Source organism: Papaver somniferum, chromosome 6 (assembly GCF_003573695.1).
Source record: "Papaver somniferum cultivar HN1 chromosome 6, ASM357369v1, whole genome shotgun sequence".
NCBI classification, from domain to species: domain Eukaryota; kingdom Viridiplantae; phylum Streptophyta; class Magnoliopsida; order Ranunculales; family Papaveraceae; genus Papaver; species Papaver somniferum.
In genome coordinates this window covers 11,451,525-11,472,297 of record NC_039363.1, presented here as the reverse complement: position 1 = coordinate 11,472,297, position 20,773 = coordinate 11,451,525, and positions in this window count along the sequence as shown.

Below are 20,773 nucleotides of genomic sequence, written 5' to 3'. Positions count from 1 at the left end.
CTACATTTAGATCTTGATTTTTCGGTTTTATACAGTCTCTCTCTCTATTTAGTATCAGGACATTGCCTTTGAAAATGCCCTTTTTGTTTGCACAAGAAGCACACATCAGAATTGTTGCGTTTTATGGATCTAGATTTCACAAAATTTTTTAGTCTTGCCTCCCTGTCTCCTGGCATATTCATACTAGATGAAGATTTTTCAAAGCAATTGAGTCTATTTCTCATCTTATGATTTTATGCTTTTAACTTCTTTATCTCATCTTGACAAGACTTAATATCAAGAATGAGTTTAGATACTTGTGCCTTTTTAGAGAATTGAGTAGCCTTGATTTTCTTTGGTCGCTTGTTATATTTTTTGTTATCATTCATAAGACTCAGTTTGAGTTGATCAAGCGATGATTTTATTCAATGATGTCAGATTCAAGAAGGTGAGTTCTTTTGTCTTTACATGGAAATAATTCTTTGAAAATCGATGGAGTAAGCTCTTCTTCAGTATCTAGAGTCGGAAGGACTTCAGAGTCATAGAGTTCTGCAATAGTTGCAACGTGATCTATCTCAAATTGATCATTCTCATTAGAACAATAATCAAGTGTGGCAGTGTAAGAATTTCTTTTCCACTGTGTGTCCTTAGTTGGACAATCTGGAGAGATATGGCCGAACTCTCTACATTTGTAGCATTGAGGAATAATATCATCATCATCCCAGGTGTATTCACGTTTATGTGGAGGAACCGTGTTTCCTTTTGACACAGGTGATTCTCTTTTTCGATGTCTCAACATTTTCTTGAATCGTTGAGTAATAATAGACAAATGATGATTTGGTTCAGCTTCATCTTCAGCAGTTAGATCTTCCATATCTTCGGAATCTTCCGAGTATTGAGTCAAAACCCCTTTTATGGCTTTAAAGGCCAGATTGTCCTTTTGTTTAGACAAATTCTCTTGATAAAATATCTTCAGTTTTCCAACTAGGGAACTTCTAGATAGAGACGAAAGATCATTAGCTTCAATGATTGCATATTTTTTAGAATCATATCTAGATGGAAATGATCTGAGAATTTTGCATATTATATCCTTTTCAGAAATAGTCTTTCCAAGAGAGAAAGAGCCATTAATTATCTCAGAGATTTAAGATGAAACTCTTCAAAGGTGTCATTGTCATTGTTAGAGCACTGCTCGGTCGAACTCGCATGCGTTGCTATCTCAAGCATGTTTTTCAAGTTTAGTTTTCAAAATTATATGTCTTGATTTCTAGAGTACTTATAGATAAGTCTCGGTTTAGGACAGATTAGTGTAGTTGAGCTCCAGACTCCATGGCGATCATCTTACGAAGACGAAGAACTACTCGAGGAACCAGTGGAACTTCATCCGACTAAAAGGTATGTGGAAACTTGAACTTATCTATCACTCAAAAGTCTATCTCTCTATCTCCTACTCTTGAGACAAAGTCGTATAAGTATTAGTTTTCATACATACACATTTGATATCTCGAGCAGAGTATACTCGCCTATATTTTTCTCGAAATACGTGTTGGTAAGCTTTCGCTTTAACCACTTTTCATCTTTATCCGTGACGAAAGTCATGATGACGTTTCAATCTTGAAAATAGCTTTGATGACGATAGTCGTGAATAACGATTGTTATAACATTATAGAAGAATGTTTCAATAATTGAAATGTAGAGTTGAGATTATGTAACCAACTATGGATATAAGCATATATAGTGTTTTCGCACATTAGTGTATAAATCCATGTTTCGGAAACCAATTGTGTGCACTTGTGCATGCGACATTGGTAAAGGAGACAGGTTGGGTACGCGTACTGGCGGAAGTTTTCTAACCGAAAATTTCTGCTGGAGTTTGTAGTTTACAAACTGGAAAAACAGTCACCTTAGGTACGCGTACTTACGGAAGTTTTCGAACCGAAAATTTCTGCTGAGTTTCCAAACTCAAATCCAGTTAGCTAAGGTACACGTACCCGTATGCGTACTCAAGCTGGTTATTTCCCAAATCGGAAGTTCATGAACTTAAAACAATAAATCAATAAGGAATGCAATCGTGCAAACCGTGGCTATATTGTTCATGAGTTGATTCAAGTGAATTAAACCGATTTTGTTTCAATTGTGTCTATGAATAAAGACCTAAGCAATTGAACAACTCTATCAACCAGTTCTTATGAGTCATTTGAACTAGTTATGAGAAAGATGAATATGGTTGATATGAAAGTACTCATATGGCTAACCTCGGTTAACTATTTTTGAACCAACCAAGTGTACACGTTTAGGTACGGTTACTCAAACCTAAATGTAATACATTTCATTTGTGTATGACAAGCTAAGTTTTGATCTAACGGTTGAAAGATATTAGCTTGGAGAAATCAAGTTTTTCATCTAACAGTGAATATTGAATGCTTTGTTACCAAGGTAACTTAGATTGCAAACCCTGATTTGAAAACTATATAAAGGAGACATCTAGCAACTGGAAAAACTAATCCCCACACCTCTTGTGTGATACTAGTTAGTTTGCTAGAGTTGATTGTCCTTTAACCTTATGTTTCTTCCCGAGACCCTGTAGGTTAACAACTGAAAGACTTCATTGGGATTGTGAATCCAGACGAAACTACTTCTCTTGTAGTTGAGCGAACTGATCTTGCCATTTCCTATCGTGCGAGTTCAATTGAATAATTGACTTGAGATTTATCTCCGATAGGGCAAGATAAAAAGAAATCACAAATATCTCCGTCTCATCGTTTGTTATTCCTAAACATCTTGTTTCGCTACCATACGATTAAGATTGTTGTGAGGTGATTGATAATATTGTCGGGAAACCAAGGTTACGTTCATCTTGAACCTGAATGCTTCCATATAAGTCGATTTCATGAAACATCCTACTTTAGATAACTTATCTCGAATCCTTTACTTGCATCTTTAGATTAGCATGATCGGATAATACTAGCACGAATATATAATCAACACGATAATAGACAATCACACACGACACAAAGATTACGTGGTTCACCTTTGTAGGCTACATCCACGGCCAAAACCATCATGAGAATCTGCATTATCATAACAAGTTATTACATCATATTATCAACTAGTTATATAACCCACTAGCGCTAAATGTTAGAAACAACAAGACATATTACGAAGAGTTTACCTCTTCCTTTGTTCTTCTTCTTCCATAAACCTCTACCACCATGGTTGCTTCGACTTTAGACAAGAACATGAAGAACATCATGAATTCTAGCTTCTCCCATATGAACCCTAGAAACCCTAGATTTCTCCCATACCCGTTCTCACTACAAGTCTCTCTTCTCACAAAGTGATAGAGTGTAGAATACATCGTATTTAATATCTATTGGTTATGCTTTCTTGGTTACTTTTCGTGTGAATTATGTATTTTACGAGTGTTTTTGAGTTTTATAACTACTTTGGAGTCATATGGAAAAAAAATCATCCAAATTGAGCGAGAAGGGCAAGCTAGTCATTTCAGAGGCGAACACAATTCGGAGCCGAGCCAGGGTTAAGGGGAAACTCTGTTTTGGAAGGACGATTAAAGGCAGCCAGTTGTGGTTAAGGGTTGTCATTCAGGGTATCCCTTATCATTCATTAGTGGGTGTAATTATCATTGGGTGCAAGTATCCGTCCAACCCTAAATCAAGAAATATCTCCTCCCAATCATTTGCAAACCTGAAACAGAAATTGAGAAAGAAAAATGGAGGCAGCAGCCGCTGCTAATAATACCAGATCGATGAAGAGAGAAATCTGAGAGATGGTGAATTCTGCCATGGAGAAGAACAGTGACGATATGAGATTGATTAATGAAAGCGCAAAAGCAGCCATGACTGCTGAAGAACACAAAGAGATGAGAAGAAATAAGGGTCTGATGTTGATATAAAGATCTGAAACTGTCTGTTGTTAATGGGTTTTCGGTGGAAGATTAAGGTGAAGAACGAGATGGGTTCTGCTGTTGGATTGAAGGTTCAGATCGAGAATTTGATGATGCCGACAGGTTTCTGGAACTGAGATTAAAGATGGGTTGTAGCTGATTGAAGAATTATTGTTTGAATCTGGGATGAAGATCGAGAAGAATAGAAGATTGGGTCTGTAATGGAACAGCTGTTGTTGTTGCCATTGAATCGGAGAAGATAGCACTGTTGAATCGAGAAAAGAAGATATTGGTGTTGTTGAAGATGAATTGCAGAACTACAGCAATTAGGTTGAATAAATGGAGAGACTAGCTGTGTGCTTGAAATGAACTAGATGTATGTTAGGATTCTTAATAGGAGAAGACCAAAATTGAGGCTTGAATTCGGCCGGGAATAGACAGAAAATAAACGGAGCTCTGTCGGATTTTTATACCGACGAGTTAACTCAGTGACTCAGTTAACCGATCCATCCCTGTATCCAGACCAGTAAGCTCAGTAAAACAGACTGAAATGCTAACTCAAGATGGCTGACTCCTCCCCTTGACCGTTAGAGATTGTTAGTCTGGCCGTTAACTCTGACGGTACCGTAACAGAATATTCTGTCGTCTGCAACTGTATCTCAGGTGGCCGGCAGTGAGCTTTCTTGCCGGATTCCGGTGACACCAGGATTTCTCCGGCAACCCAATTTGTGAAGAATTTTCTAGACTCATCTAGACTCATGGGTTTGAGAAATTGGACTTGAATTTGAAAAATGAAGATGGAAGATTTGAGAAAGACAAGGACTTGAAAAGAAAACTTACAAAGGGAAAGGAATTTTATTCTTAAGAGGATTGGTAGGAAATTGAAGCCTATAAATAGAGAAGTTCTCTACACACTTCTACACCTTTTACAAACACAAAACTTGTGTTTTTGCTTGTTTTTCAAAATTCTTCTTTTAATTATTTGTGTGAACTTCAAAAAATCTCCTTTTAATTATTTGTGTGAATTTCAAAAACATGAGTAGCTAATTTTCTTATTGATTGAGGATGAATTCCTAGTTCTTAACATGTTTTCAGTTTTGTTTTTAAATCTACTTTGAAGCTTTTCACATGATTATCGTTTGTTTTTACTAATAGGAATGTTTATACATTCATGGTTGATTGATAGATTGTTTAGGTGGCCAACTAAATTGATTTGTTAATTGATCTAAAGATAGTGAAAGTTAGGGAATAAGTAATCGTTTCTTGATTCTTTACACAGGTAGCAAACACGAGACCTTGCGGAGGGATTCCGTGGAGCAATTGTGTGTGAAAACAACATTAGCAAGTAGACCTTGAGCTAAGAGTCTAACTACTAATATCAACCTAATAAATTCATAAATCTTAATGAGTTTAACTAAATTACATCTTGAGTGAGCTACTACTAGGTGGTTTGGTGAATAAAATCCGGTAGTCGAGAACTTCCGTATCCGGTGATACTAGGGATTTAGGGGTTTAACACTGAGCTAGCTGCTTTACCTACGGTTGGTGATAATCTGTGACTAATAAAAAATGAAAAAGAACATAACTTGAATCATTGTTTTGCAACGAAGAAGGATTCATTGATCAAACTTCTCTTATTGATTTCGACTTATACTTTTGATCGCTTTATTTACTTTCTTTTGATTTTAAAATCTAAAACCAAAATCCCCCTTTTGTGACAATTTTACAACTAAAACCTCTTGCTCATCGTGGGAACGAACTTGACTACACCATATTACTTGTTAATTAGGTAGTAAAATATTAATTAATTTGTTGTGGTTACGACACTCATCACAAAGATTTTGCCACATCACCAACCATTGTAGGACACAACGATTGTGACCCAAACACTCTCATAAAGAGAGATGATTCTACTATAGAATTAACCAAGAGAATGGATTTCTACTCACAATATAAGCCATCTATATGGTAGACAAATCCTTTCTCCCCAAGTCTTATAACTCCTAAAAATAGACTCACATCTTAATTAGGAAAACCTAAACTAGGAAACCACATAACTTGGGAAACACCCAAGTTACGTTCCGGTAAGTTCCGGAATTTTCACGGAACAAAACCCCAATAAATACTAGGCTATTCTTCGGGAATATAAGTCCGCATTATCAATTGGTTCATGTTCACCTTGATTTATCAAAAGACGGAATAAAAACTCTTGGTTATTTCTATGGGAGACAGATTTATTCAATCCTATAGACTTTTCTGTGTGAGACAGATTTGTCTATCAAGTCTTCGACTTTGGGTCGTAGCAACTCTTGGTTGTGGGTAAGATCAGCTAAGGGAATCAAGTGTGTAGTATCTTGCTGGGATCAGAGACGTAAGTAGCACAACTGTACCTTGAATCAGTGTGATATTGATTAGGGTTCAACTACAGTCCAGACCGAAGTTAGTTTGTACTAGGCTAGTGTCTGTAGCATCTTAATATAGTGTGGTGTTCAATCTGGACTAGGTCCCGGGGTTTTTCTGTATTTGCGGTTTTCTCGTTAACAAAATTATGGTGTCTGTGTTATTTCTATTCCGCATTATATTTTGTTATATTCTTGAAATATCACAGGTTCTGCGTAAAGATCAATCAATTCCAATCTTTGGTTGTTGATTTAAATTGATTGACACTTGGATATTGGTCTTTGGTACTATCCAAGTTATTATCCTTGTATTTGATAAAGACTCGCAGATTTCTATTTGCTTGAGTAAAGATCAAATCAAGTGAGAGAGATATTAACTCCTCGATATAATTTTCTCTAGATTGAGCCTGACTATCTAGTTGATTCTCTAGAAAGTATATTGGAATTAGTCCATATAGATTGCTAATCGAAATATTGGGTGTGGTTATTGTACCCCCGCATTTTCAATTGGTATCAGAGGAGGCAAACACGTTTAAGATCTCAAAAGTCTGTATTTGTAGAGATTTGACTCTATGGACAAAAGTGTTATCTCTGATAAACGCGTCACCAGAAATAAAGATTTTGTTTCTAATAATTCTATTAAAGAGAAAGATACTTCAATCTCGGGTACAGACGAACCCAGTGATCAAATGAAACAGACTAATACTGACATGTGTTATCCTCGTGAATCTAACTCTACTATTCAAGAGGAAACAACTAGAGAGAGTAAACTAATTTTAAACCTTGTTATAATTCAAGCTGAAAGATTCAAACAGTTGAAAAAACATGTCAATGTTCTTCTCGGTGTAGCAACAGATTGTGGCTCCAGTTAAAAGGCTTCTCTTAAAGAAAAACCTGAAGTTCGATCAACTCGTATCTTATTTGAGGCTAAACTTAAAAAGGATTCCTTAAAAATTGAACATCTTTTGAGTAAACTCTCCATTCAAGAATGTTCAGAAAAGACTGCTATACCGTCTACTTCTATTCAAACTGAAAGAGCTCCAGTTTCAGAAGTAATTCCTGATTTCCTCCTCACTCAAACTAATGAGCAAGAGATTCACACATCAGTTGAAAGAGATAAATCTCCAAACAATGATGTTAATTCTGCAATCTCTAATCACTCCCGTGATCAGAAAATATGCCTTTTTGTGATTCAAAAGGGCATATAGTGTAAAAGAGGAAACCCAAGTTGAAAAAAAAATCGTGGGTTCAACGTTAACACACCTTAGACTTAATTCTTAAAGGTGTAACTGATACTCGTATGTCTAAACCAATTGGTTTCAGTACACATCCTATATTTCCCACCAGGAAAGTCAGTTCAATGAATTCCTCAAATGCACAAAAGCATAGTAGACCTCTTGACAAATGTCATTCAAGAAGAACTCATGTTCTCTCTCCTGTCGGTAATGGAGATAATGCTAAAACTGATGTGAATCATGTATCAAGTGAAGAATGCAGATATGAGCAGATGGATGACAATCTAAAATTGATTATTGAAGGATATAAGGAAATCATCAACAAGCTGTCAGCTCCATCTAGACGTTCTCATTCTAGTAAGAATCTTTACTATGTGTCGTATTATGATGATAGTAAATTTTATGATAACTTTTCACATCATAAAAATATTCTTCCTGGTTACAGAAGAAAAGGGTTTAACCAAAAACGATGTTCATTTGATGAGCTAAAATCTCATACTTGTGCCACTTAATCACAAGGTTGGATGATCTCTTACAAAAATCCTGGTTAAGAGAGATATGTTCAGGTATACTTGTTGTAAATGTGTTTTCAGATTCTCAAGCTATTTTCTTATCATCTTTAGTAGGAGTATCCTTACAAACATGTTTACATAAGTTTTTTTTTCTTCAAAAGTTTACTCTCTTTGTTTTTTTTTTTTTGGTTTAAACCATTTTCTGCATGTGTTCTCAAAAATAGGTTCTCTCATGAGACATAATTTCTTTTGAGGCACTGAAGGTTCTTCACATAACAATTTTTTTTTTTTGCAAGGTCATGTACATACGACCCTTGTGGTTCTTTTGGGTGGAAATTGTACTCGTACTGGTTACCCGTGTAACTGACACGAATCAATTAAGGAAACCCTAATTTTTCCTTCCTATGAAACCTTTAAGTACCCAAGCTACCGAGTTACATAAGTCACGTACGCAAACTCTAGCTTTTTTTTTGGGTAGTCAAAGATGTCTTCTTCTTCGTCTCATTATGGTGATTTTTCTAAAGGATTCCTTGAGAAAGGTTTTGGTTTCGAAATAAAAGGAAGGAAGAAAAAAACTCTTGTAGAAGATGGCACTCCTAATGCCTCATCTTATATTTCTTACTCTCATCGAGATTTTGAGAATGAGGATATGGTTTCTGCTGAAGTGGTTCATGACTTTCTTAAATACTTTGAGAAAGCAAAACAACAACTCGTTGATACTATGAAGGATCTTGATATGGTGAGAATTGAGGTGAAGAAGGTTACTACCGAACTTGGTCTCATAAAGTCACATGTTAAAGAACTTCTCAATGAGGATATCTTCTCCGAAGACGCAGTTTTTAACATGAATCACAAACTCGAAGTCCGTGAAGCTGTCGTACGTGAACTCTAATGTAGCTTGTGATCGGTTTTAGTAGATTTTTTCTTATTTTTTATTTGTCTAGTAAAACTACTTAAGAGAATTTTATTCTTGTTTTTGTTTAAGAAGGACAACTAGAGTTTGGAATAGCCATTATTGTGAGTACATATAGCTATGTCCAACGTTTTCATCTTCATGTTTTTATATTTATTTGTTTAAATTCTAAAGTTGGTTTGGAAGATGATTTTTGCAGTATTAATCTTTACGTTTTTATATATTGCAATATGTTATGGGATATGTGTGTTTGCGTCCGTGAACTATTATTGTCCCATACAATGTCAAAAGTTATCTCGTTTATATGTCGATATGCATGTATTGATACAAGATCGATGAACTCTTGACATAACAAAAGTTAAGCCTATATTGTCAATTCATTGATGGAAGATAGGTTAAAATCTTTTGTTTACAAAGGTTATGTCTATTATAAGTCGTTATGCAAATAGTGAAGAAGATAGAATGAATCTTTGTATATTCCGCAGTATTGATCTTTCCCTGATCCATATTTTATGTGTATACTGTGCATCTCTAGAAGTCTTCTTGTGTGAGCATTTCCAACTAAACTAACCATAGATTAGTTTGTGGTTATTTTGGTTGTGTATCACGATTAAATTAATCATGGGTTCTCTTGTGGCTAGTTTAATTGAGAATTTTTGGATACAAAATCATTTTGTGGTTTTTGGTGTCCAAAGAAATCCTTCTTTTCTTGTAAAAGTAAGGTCGCTCTTGGTGTTCTTTCGGGAACGACATCAAATGGGGGAGAGTTCTTTTGAACTTGCGCTTAATTTCCATATATTTGTGGGGAGTGCGGCTGTGGAATTTTGAGGAGTTATCTTGTATATTTATAATGCATTTAGCTTCGGCTATATGATTGCATCTAAACAAGTTGATATGTGCTTTTCTTTGGTATTGAAGTGTCTCCATGAAAATTTTATTAGGATTCCGTTTTCATACCTTTGCCAATTTTATTGACAAAAAGGGGGTGAATTAATACGTAATTCACACTAGAAATACATATGGTTTTCGGATCACTATGTAAGGGAGAGTGGTTTTCGTTTTGAGACGAAGTATTGACTAAGGGGGAGGGATACATATCACCATAGCATTGTTGTCGAAGTTGTGATATATATAAGAACTTTGATATTGTGTAATAATATGACACTGTATAAGAATGATTGAGATCTTTTGTTTTCTCATTGTTATGGCTACGGAACTTCAACAACTATGATGCTGAATTGAAAATCTAAGGAATAATGGGAGTACTTGGAAAGAGATGAAGTTTCGAGTAATGTTGAAGCACCAAGGAGATCAAGCATGTGGACGAGAAGCTACAAAGTTTTATTTATTTTGTAGTCCATATGTATTGATAGTTTTGCCACTAAAATTGACAAAGGGGGAGATTGTTAGAGCAATGCTCGGTCGAACTCGCATGCGTTGCTATCTCAAGCATGTTTGTCAAGTTTAGTTTTCAAAACTATATGTCTTGATTTTTAGACTACTTATAGCTAAGTCTCGGTTTAGGATAGATTATTGTAGTTGAGCTCCAGACTCCATGGAGATCATCTTACGAAGACGAAGAACTACTCGAGGAACCAGTGGAACTTTATCCGACTAAAAGGTATGTGGAGACTTGAACCTATATATCACTCAAAAGTTTATATCTCTATCTCCTACCCTTGAGACAAAGCCGTATAAGTATGATAGTTTTCATACATACACATTTGCTATTTCGAGCGGAGTTTACTCGCTTATCTTTTTCTCGAAATACATGTTGGTAAGCTTTCGCTTTAACCACTTTTCATCTTTATCCGTGACGAAATTCATGATGACGGTTCAATCTTTAAAATAGCTTTGATGACGATAGTTGTGAATAAAAGTTGTTATAACATTATAGAAGAATGTTTCAATAATTGAAATGTAGAGTTGAGATTATGTAACCAACTATGGATATAAGCATATATAGTATGTTCGCACATTAGTGTATAAATCCATGTGTCGGAAACCAATTGTGTGCACTTGTGCATGCGACATTGGTAAAGGAGACAGGTTGGGTACGCGTACTGGCGGAAGTTTTCTAATCGAAAATTTCTGCTGGAGTTTGTAGTTTACAAACTGGAAAACCAGTCACCTTAGGTACGGGTACCCGTACGCGTACTCGGAAGTTTTCGAATCGAAAATTTCTGCTGAGTTTTTAAACTCAAATCCGGTTAGCTAAGGTACATGTACTCGTACGCGTACTCAAGCTGGTTATTTCTCAATCGGAAGTTCATGAACTTAAAACAATAAATCAATAAGGAATGCAATCATGCAAACCGTGTCTATATTGTTCATGAGTTGATTCAAGTGAATCAAACCTATTTTGTTTCAATTGTGTCTATGAATAAAGACCTAATCAATTGAACAACTCTATCAACTAGTTCTTATGAGTCATTCGAACTAGTTATGAGAAATATGAATATGGTTGATATGAAAGTACTCATATAGCTAACCTCGGTTAACTATTTGTGAACCAACCAAGTGTACATGTTTAGGTACGATTAGTCGAACCTAAATGAAACACATTTCATTTGTGTATGACAAGCTAAGTTTCGATCTAACGGTTGAAAGATATTAGCTTGGAGAAATCACGTTTTTCATCTAACGGTGAATATTGAATGCTTTATTACCAAGGTAACTTAGATTGGAAACCCTGATTTGAAAACTATATAAAGGATACATTTAGCAACTGGAAAAACTAATCCCCACACCTCCTGTGTGATACTAGTTAGTTTGCTAGAGTCGATTCTTCTTTCACCTTAGGTTTCTTCCCGAGACCATGTAGGTTAACGACTGAAAGACTTCATTGGGATTGTGAAGCCAGATGAAACTACTTCTCTTGTAGTTGAGCGATCTGATCTTGCCATTTTCTATCATACGAGTTCAATTGAATAATTGACTTGAGATTTATCTCCGATAGGGCAAGATAAAAAGAAATCACAAACATCTTTGTCTCATCGTTTGTGATTCCGCAACATCTTGTTTCGCTACCATAAGATTAAGATTGTTGTAAGGTGTTTGATAATACTAGGCTGTTCTTCGGGAATATAAGTCAGGATTATCAATTGGTTCATGTTCACCTTGATTTATCAAAAGACGGAACAAAAACTCTTGGGTATTTCTGTGGGAGAAATATTTATTCAATCCTAGAGAATTTTCTGTGTGAGACAGATTTGTCTATCAAGTCTTCGACTTGGGGTCGTAGCAACTCTTGGTTGTGGGTAAGATCAGCTAAGGGAATCAAGTGCGTAGTATCCTGCTGGGATCAGAGACGTAAGGAGCGCAACTGTACCTTGAATAAGTGTGAGATTGATTAGGGTTCAACTACAGTCCAGACCGAAGTTAGTTTGTAATAGTCTAGTGTCTGTAGCGGCTTAATACAGTGTGGTGTTCAATCTGGACTAGGTCCCGGGGGGTTTTCTGCATTTGAGGTTTCCTCTTTAATAAAATTCTGGTGTCTGTGTTATTTCTGTTCCGCATTATATTTTGTTATATAATTGAAATATCACAGGTGTGCGTAAAGATCAATCAATTAGAATATCCAATCTTTGGTTGTTGATTTAAATTGATTGAAACTTGGATTTTGGTCTTTGGTACCATCCAAGTTATTATCCTTGTATTTGATAAAGACTCGCAGATTTCTATTTGCTTGAGTAAAGATCAAATCAAGTGAGAGAGATATTAACTCCTCGATATACTTTTCTCTAGATTGAGTCTGACTGTCTAGTTGATTCTCTAGAAAGTATATTGGAGTTAGTCCATACAGATTGCTAATCGAAATATTGGGTGTGGTTTTTGTACCCCCGCATTTCAGTCATCCATTCGAAGTCTCTCCCAGTCGAACGTAAGAGTTTGAAGTCTAGCTTCTTTTTCTGAAGTGTTTCCTTCGAATACGATCTGAAGATTATCCCAAGCTTCTTTCGAAGTTTGACATGTTGATACATGATGTTGTAGGTCACGACTTACATCATGTATTAGTATTCAAACCATCTGAATTCTTCTTTGCAAGAGCCTTTTCTTCGTTTGAAAACTCCACTAAGCGTTTAAACTCAGTTTCCGAATTTCTGCCATTGGGTAATTATAACCATCGATGACCAATAGCCATGTTCCGTCAAATCTTGGCGGTACGTTAATTGAAGTCGAGTCATGATAACTCGAGTTCATTTTTATAGGTTGGATCGCACCAAACACAGATTGTTAGATATTTTCGTGTCTTCTTGCTCTGATATCAATTGAAAAGGATATAGTACCCAAACATATCTCAATCTAAAAAATTTCCTACCTACAAGTCCTTTCTCCGAAAGTGATTGTATATGGTCTAAGTCGAGACAGTACAACTAATCGGTTCATACTTCGTGTGATCATCTATGGATACGAGATCCAGACAATACAACAACGAAGTATGTTTACTTGATACAAAGGTTCGGACTTAACCAAACACAAAAGGATTGCTTATCAAGTAAATAGGAATTAACGTTTGTGTAATTTACTTTAATTATAATAAAAAAATTATAATGCGGAAATATAAAGTAAATGACACAACAATATTTTGTTAACGAGGAAACCGGGAATGCGGAAAAACCCCGGGACCTTGTCCAGAATTGAATACTCTCAAGATTAAGCCGCTACACAAAATTACACCAACTTCGTATAGTTGAGACGAAACAACTAAACCAATAATTCACCTAGTTCCGTATGTATTCTCATACCTCCAACTTATAAATAAGTCACATACTTGGAACAATTCCTTTGGTTCGTATTCCAAACAGTAAAGGACCAACAAATTTGTTTGGTATCAACTCTATTCAACCAAGTGATATGAGTCGGACAAAGGCTCTTCTGTTTATCTTAACATAAACTCCTTCGCCAGGTTCTTAGATCTATCTTATGTTCAATTACCAAAGGTAATCGTTAAGATTTTGCAATAAATATTTTCTTAATCACAAAGAATTGTATTGATGCCAATCTACACAACTAGTCAGTCCAATCTACCATAAGGATAAACCGATTATAGTTGGATCCTCTTATACCGAAACAAGTATTGTGCACACTAAAGATTATAAACTCAAGTCAGAAATCTTCAATCACTTCTTTGTCTTCAAATATTCTTAGATCTTTAATAAACACCCGCACACAACAACTTGAATCTCTTGTGATCAATCACGAACAGAACGGAGACTGTTAACAATGGATTATCACAAGATTGTCTTTAGCACTAATGATAGACGCATTTATGTGTCTATTTTGTTCTCAATATTCTGTATTGTTAGACTCGATTAAGTACTTATTGTGTTATTTTTTGTTTTTGTAGATGTTTTTAGAGAAATAAGCCTTTGCGGCGAAATGAGCTCGAAAAGTAGTGTTTTACACCCCAGGATAATGTACCGGTGGCACCTCAGAAATGCACCGGAAGCGTCCCAGAAATGTACCGGAGGAACCCAGAAAAATTACTATTTCCACCCAAAAATTACTATTTCCACCCCAATTGCTAAAGGGACGCCCGTACAAGATTAGGGGGAGGACACTTTTCTTCTCATAATTCAAATTTCATTTTTGGCGGGAAAATATATTCTCTCCCTGGAAGATTTTCAAATTGATTTTCGATGGATTTGTGGAGAAACTAAATGGCTGGAATTAATTGGGTCATATCTATTGAGTATAACAAGATTATTCTGAGCGTTGGAATGAGTTAAATTTGGCTAGAATCCGCTAACTTTCAATCAAGAGTTAAACAGGGAAGATACGCTCGAGTTCTCTATGAGAGGAATTTTTGGGAAGTTTTGTGGACTAAATGGGGAAGATATCTGATCTTCTTAAGTGTTTATGCAACTATGGAAGTATTACAGCTCATATGCGCAGGCAGAGGGGATGGAGAAGATCATATCTCGGCTGACAGTGAAGAAAATGGAAAAAAATATTTTCCGAGTAATGGAGAATTATATGGAGTGAATGAGCGAGATTCGATGGGTATGTTGGCTATAAATAGGTTGCTGGGGTTGAGCAGAGAGGGTGTCGAGAGTCTGGGGGGCTGAGGAGAGCCTGAGAAGAAGAAATTCGAGTTTTCCCAAACTCGGTTTCTGCTGCTGCTACTGCTGATGAACATGAAGAACACGAAGAACGGACCTGCAACATCAATCGTTTTTCTACAATAGTAACGAGTAACACCTGTGGGTCGTAATCAGGCAGTCTTATTTTACATAGCGTTTGCGACAGAGGTTCAGCAGTCTTATTTTATCACTGAGGGTCGTAGTTCTCTGGTTTTATTGTATTTATCATATTCTCATCATTTGTAAATCATTTTTGAGCCATAATAAATTATTTTGAGAGCATTTTTACTATGATGAGTTAAACCCCAACACTGGGACGACGTAGGAGGCCGAGCTTCATACATGAGTAATTTTATTAATTCTTTTTAAGACTTTTGCATTAAAAATTAATTGAAATATGATTTGATTAAATTGGGTGTTATTTGATTAGATGGGTCATGCTTAGCTTAGGTGATTTGATGTTCCATGCTTAACAATTACAATCAATGTTTTGAGAATCTACTTTGGCAAAATAAGAGTCCATATATGTTTTGAGCGATTATTGTTGAGAATAAATCATTGAGCCCTATGTTATGAAGATTGGCCGAATCATTAGTCCCAGTACCTCTCTACCAATTTGTCAATATTTTTGTATATAATTTTTATAAATCTAAAAATCCTTCACCTTCACAAGTCTTAGAGTTCGAACCTTCATTACTACAACCATCAAAGAAATCTTTAATCATTTTGGCGCCGCTGCCGGGGATTTATGCTTAGGTAGAATTTTTAGGTTTTTTTATTTTTTTTTATTTTTTTTACAGCCCCCCTAGACTCTCGACACCCTCTATGCTCAACCCCAGCAACCTATTTATAGCCAACATACCCATCGAATCTCGCTCATTCACTCCATATAATTCTCCATTACTCGGAAAATATTTTTTTTTCCATTTTCTTCACTGTCAGCCGAGATATGATCTTCTCCATCCCCTCTGCCTGCGCATATGAGCTGTAATACTTCCATAGTTGCATAAACACTTAAGAAGATCAGATATCTTCCCCATTTAGTCCACAAAACTTCCCAAAAATTCCTCTCATAGAGAACTCGAGCGTATCTTCCCTGTTTAACTCTTGATTGAAAGTTAGCGGATTCTAGCCAAATTTAACTCATTCCAACGCTCAGAATAATCTTGTTATACTCAATAGATATGACCCAATTAATTCCAGCCATTTAGTTTCTCCACAAAATCCATCGAAAATCAATTTGAAAATCTGCCAGGGAAAGAATATATTTTCCCGCCAAAAATGAAATTTGAATTATGAGAAGAAAAGTGTCCTCCCCCTAATCCTGTACGGGTGTCCCTTTAGCAATTGGGGTGGAAATAGTAATTTTGGGGTGGAAATAGTAATTTTTCTGGGTTCCTCCGGTACATTTCTGGGACGCTTCCGATGCATTTCTGAGGTGCCACCGGTACATTATCCTGGGGTGTAAAACACTACTTTTCGAGCTCATTTCGCCGCAAAGGCTTATTTCTCTAAAAACATCTACAAAAACACAAAATAACACAATAAGTACTTAATCGAGTCTAACAATACAGAATATTGAGAACAAAATAGACACATAAATGCGTCTATCAAATAAGTACGAAAGAACTACAATAATGAGTGAACTTTCTATAGAGGAATCCCTCAAGCTGATGGCTGAGACGAACGAAAGACTTGCTCGAAATAATCTTACATTCCAAAATAGTGTTTCCAATTTTACCCTTGATGTAAATAGTGAATATTTGCCTAATTTAGAGGACGAGGTTAGAATAAAAGACACTACTTATTTAGATAAGGTTCAATCATCTTCGTACTATGATGATGAGGATAGCAGTAATGAATAATCTGAAATATGTAGGCACAGTGATCAGGAGTCTAGTAATCCAATTGAGTTGTATAGTGATTATATTATTTCTAGTTCAAATCCAAATAATTTTTATGATTATTCACCTATTCAAAAGGACGAGGATTTGGTTAGGGATACCACCGTTTTAGACGATGTAGATTTTCCTTTTGATTACGAAGCCGATAGTGGTTTAGAGGAACGGGTTCATTTCGAAAATACTGTTTTAGAGTCTAGCGACTTAGAAACAATAGTCTTGGAAGAAGAAGATAGACCCGTAGAGATGAGTAAAGATGCACTACCTGATAATAACTTAGAAGAATCTCTTGAATATTTTAAGGACTCTGAATATACGGAAATTCAAGAAATAATTAGAGGTCTATCTAGAGACACTGAAAACTCTAAGTTTGGGGGTGATTATCACTTCCCTAGTGCCTTACCTTTAACTCTCAGAAAGTCCTCACACTTAGGACTTGATATCTGTGCCTCGACCATTTTACAAGATTACCTTCATACTCGTTTTCCCAAGCCTAATGATGTCCATGAAGAAGTTCAGTTATTAGAAACCCATCCTCTAGTTGATGTGGTTTTCCCAGGCTATGATACCCAGATTGACTTTGTTTTCCCACCAAATAGTTTTCTTCCAACTGTGGGAACGTTTCAAATGAGTCGAATATTAAGTTCTGAGACTAATCCTAAGTACTTTAGGTTAATAGAATCGACACATTTTCCTAAGAATGACCATTACTCTCATTGTGGTCAACTATGTAAGTCATATCTGATTGACTTAGAGGATCCACAATTATTTAGGTTATTACTTCGTGATTCTAAGTTCGTATTTGAGTTTTTACAGACTCTAAAACCTAGTGATTCGGATCCCATCTATGAAGAAACGCATCCAATGAAAATATTCTATTTAGACCCTTTCATAGAACCTGAACCTGAACCGCAATTAGCGATAGTTTTCAGGAAACTAGGTAAGGGCATGCTATTCTTGTCCACTTTCTTGGTTCATTGCAGTTTCCTTTGGTCAGCTCTATTTAGTTTTGAAGACCCACAGTTATTTCGACTGTTACTTTATGGTTCGAGTTGACTAATCCTTTCCTAAGTCTGGCTGAAGACTTTAAACTTAGCACTTCTTGGGAGATAACCCAATCTCATGCAACACGGTAATATCTTTCCTTAACTCTTTTGCTTCAAATGGTAACAGTTTCTCCTTGTTCGTGCTTTTAATTTTATCTTTAGAACATTGAGGACAATGTTAGATTTAAGTTTGGGGGTATGGGAGGAACTTTTTAGTTGCAATAAATAAACTCCAGAGCCTAGAAATTTATGCGTATTTAGGATGGCACTAACCAATCTAAGTGTATGGAAGCATTTTGGTTGTAGGAGTTGAGGAACCAATCTGATTAGATGGAAACATCTAAAGAGTCTATTCATAAAATCACAGAGCTCAGGTGTTAGAAATAACATGATAGTTTCACCATATCTCGTTGAGTCCTTTTCACTTCTATTTTTATTGTATTTTGTTTTTAAACTTTGTACTCTAAGTGATTAGGTGGGGCACACGATTCAAGTTGTTACCACTGCTAGGGTGAATTAGAGTGAATGAGTTACTAAAAAAAAAAAGACTGGACCAGTTAGACCAATTGGAATAAGTATTAACACTTGGATAGCAATATAAGTGTTCTCCCTGTTTCCGTCGCCTAAGCAAGCGTGGAATGCAGGACCCGTGGGAACTATCGTGTAATCTGCTGACAAGAAGCATGCGCTTGGATCAAAAATATCTATTCATGCCGTTAAGTTAAAAAAAATAAATGGTTATTGTTCTGTGTAGTCAACTGCTGGTTCCCTTGTATTTGCCAATTTGTTGATCTAGATTTAAGTTATTGACCACTGGTTCCCTTGTATATGCCAGTTGTGTTGATATTAGTCAGACCGGTATCTCAATCCATTAGGATAGGTTCATTCTGGCAGTGGCCTTCAGACAGATATGGGAAACGCCGTTCACTTAGTAAACATCAAAACCATCTATGTTTTTCTATATCCATCTCTTAATATTTCCATGTGATTAGTTTGACTCCGAATATGATGTCCATAGTGCAACTATCTGAGTAGAGCTCTGTCACTTATATATGAATTTTAGTATGCTTGAGTGGAAACTCGTGTACATCAATTGGAATTTCGCATCAGGGTACTTCCTCTTGTAGTCAATAAGTATGCCAATCAAGGAGATTCTTTAGTGCCTTCCAAGGTTCGTTGTAGATAGCTAGGGTCTGGAGTATTAAGGTTTTGTGGGTATGTCTCTTGTAAGCCCTCCCGAGATTAACTCGGTTTTATTTTTTTTATTTTTGCTCGAGGACTAGCAAATAATAAGTTTGGGGGTATTTGATAGACGCATTTATGTGTCTATTTTGTTCTCAATATTCTGTATTGTTAGACTCGATTAAGTACTTATTGTGTTATTTTGTGTTTTTGTAGATGTTTTTAGAGAAATAAGCCTTTGCGGCGAAATGAGCTCGAAAAGTAATGTTTGACACCCCAGGATAATGTACCGGTGGCACCTCAGAAATGCACCGGAAGCGTCCCAGAAATGTACCGGAGGAACCCAGAAAAATTACTATTTCCACCCCAAAATTACTATTTCCACCCCAATTGCTAAAGGGACACCCGTACAGGATTAGCGGGAGGACACTTTTCTTCTCATAATTCAAATTTCATTTTTGGCGGGAAAATATATTCTCTCCCTGGAAGATTTTCAAATTGATTTTCGATGGATTTGTGGAGAAACTAAATGGATGGAATTAATTGGGTCATATCTATTGAGTATAACAAGATTATTCTGAGCGTTGGAATGAGTTAAATTTGGCTAGAATCCGCTAACTTTCAATCGAGAGTTAAACAGGGAAGATATGCTCGAGTTCTCTGTGAGAGGAATTTTTGGGAAGTTTTGTGGACTAAATGGGGAAGATATCTGATCTTCTTAAGTGTTTATGCAACTATGGAAGTATTACAGCTCATATGCGCAGGCAGAGGGGATGGAGAAGATCATATCTCGGCTGACAGTGAAGAAAATGGAAAAAAATATTTTCCGAGTAATGGAGAATTGTATGGAGTGAATGAGCGAGATTCGATGGGTATGTTGGCTATAAATAGGTTGCTGGGGTTGAGCAGAGAGGGTGTCGAGAGTCTGGGGGGCTGAGGAAAGCCTGAGAAGAAGAAATTCGAGTTTTCCCAAACTCGGTTTCTGCTGCTGCTGCTGCTGATGAACATGAAGAACACGAAGAACGGACCTGCAACAACAGTCGTTTTTCTACAGTAGTAACGACTAACACCTGTGGGTCGTAATCAGGCAGTCTTATTTTACACATCGTTTGCGACAGAGGTTCAGCAGTCTTATTTTATCACTGAGGGTCGTAGTTCTCTGGTTTTATTGTATTTCTCATATTCTCATCATTTGTAAACCATTTTTGAGCCATAATAAATTATTTTGAGAGCATTTTTACTATGATGAGTTAAACCCCAACACTGGGACGACGTAGGAGGCCGAGCTTCATACATGGGTAATTTTATTAATTCTTTTTAAGACTTTTGCATTAAAAATTAATTGAAATATGATTTGGTTAAATTGGGTGTTATTTGATTAGATGGGTCATGCTTAGCTTAGGTGATTTTATGTTCCATGCTTAACATTTACAATCAATGTTTTGAGAATCTACTTTGGCAAAATAAGAGTCCATATATGTTTTGAGCGATTATTGTTGAGAATAAATCATTGAGCCCTATGTTATGAAGATTGGCCGAATCATTAGTCCCAGTACCTCTCTACCAATTTGTCAATATTTTTGTATATAATTTTTATAAATCTAAAAATCCTTCAC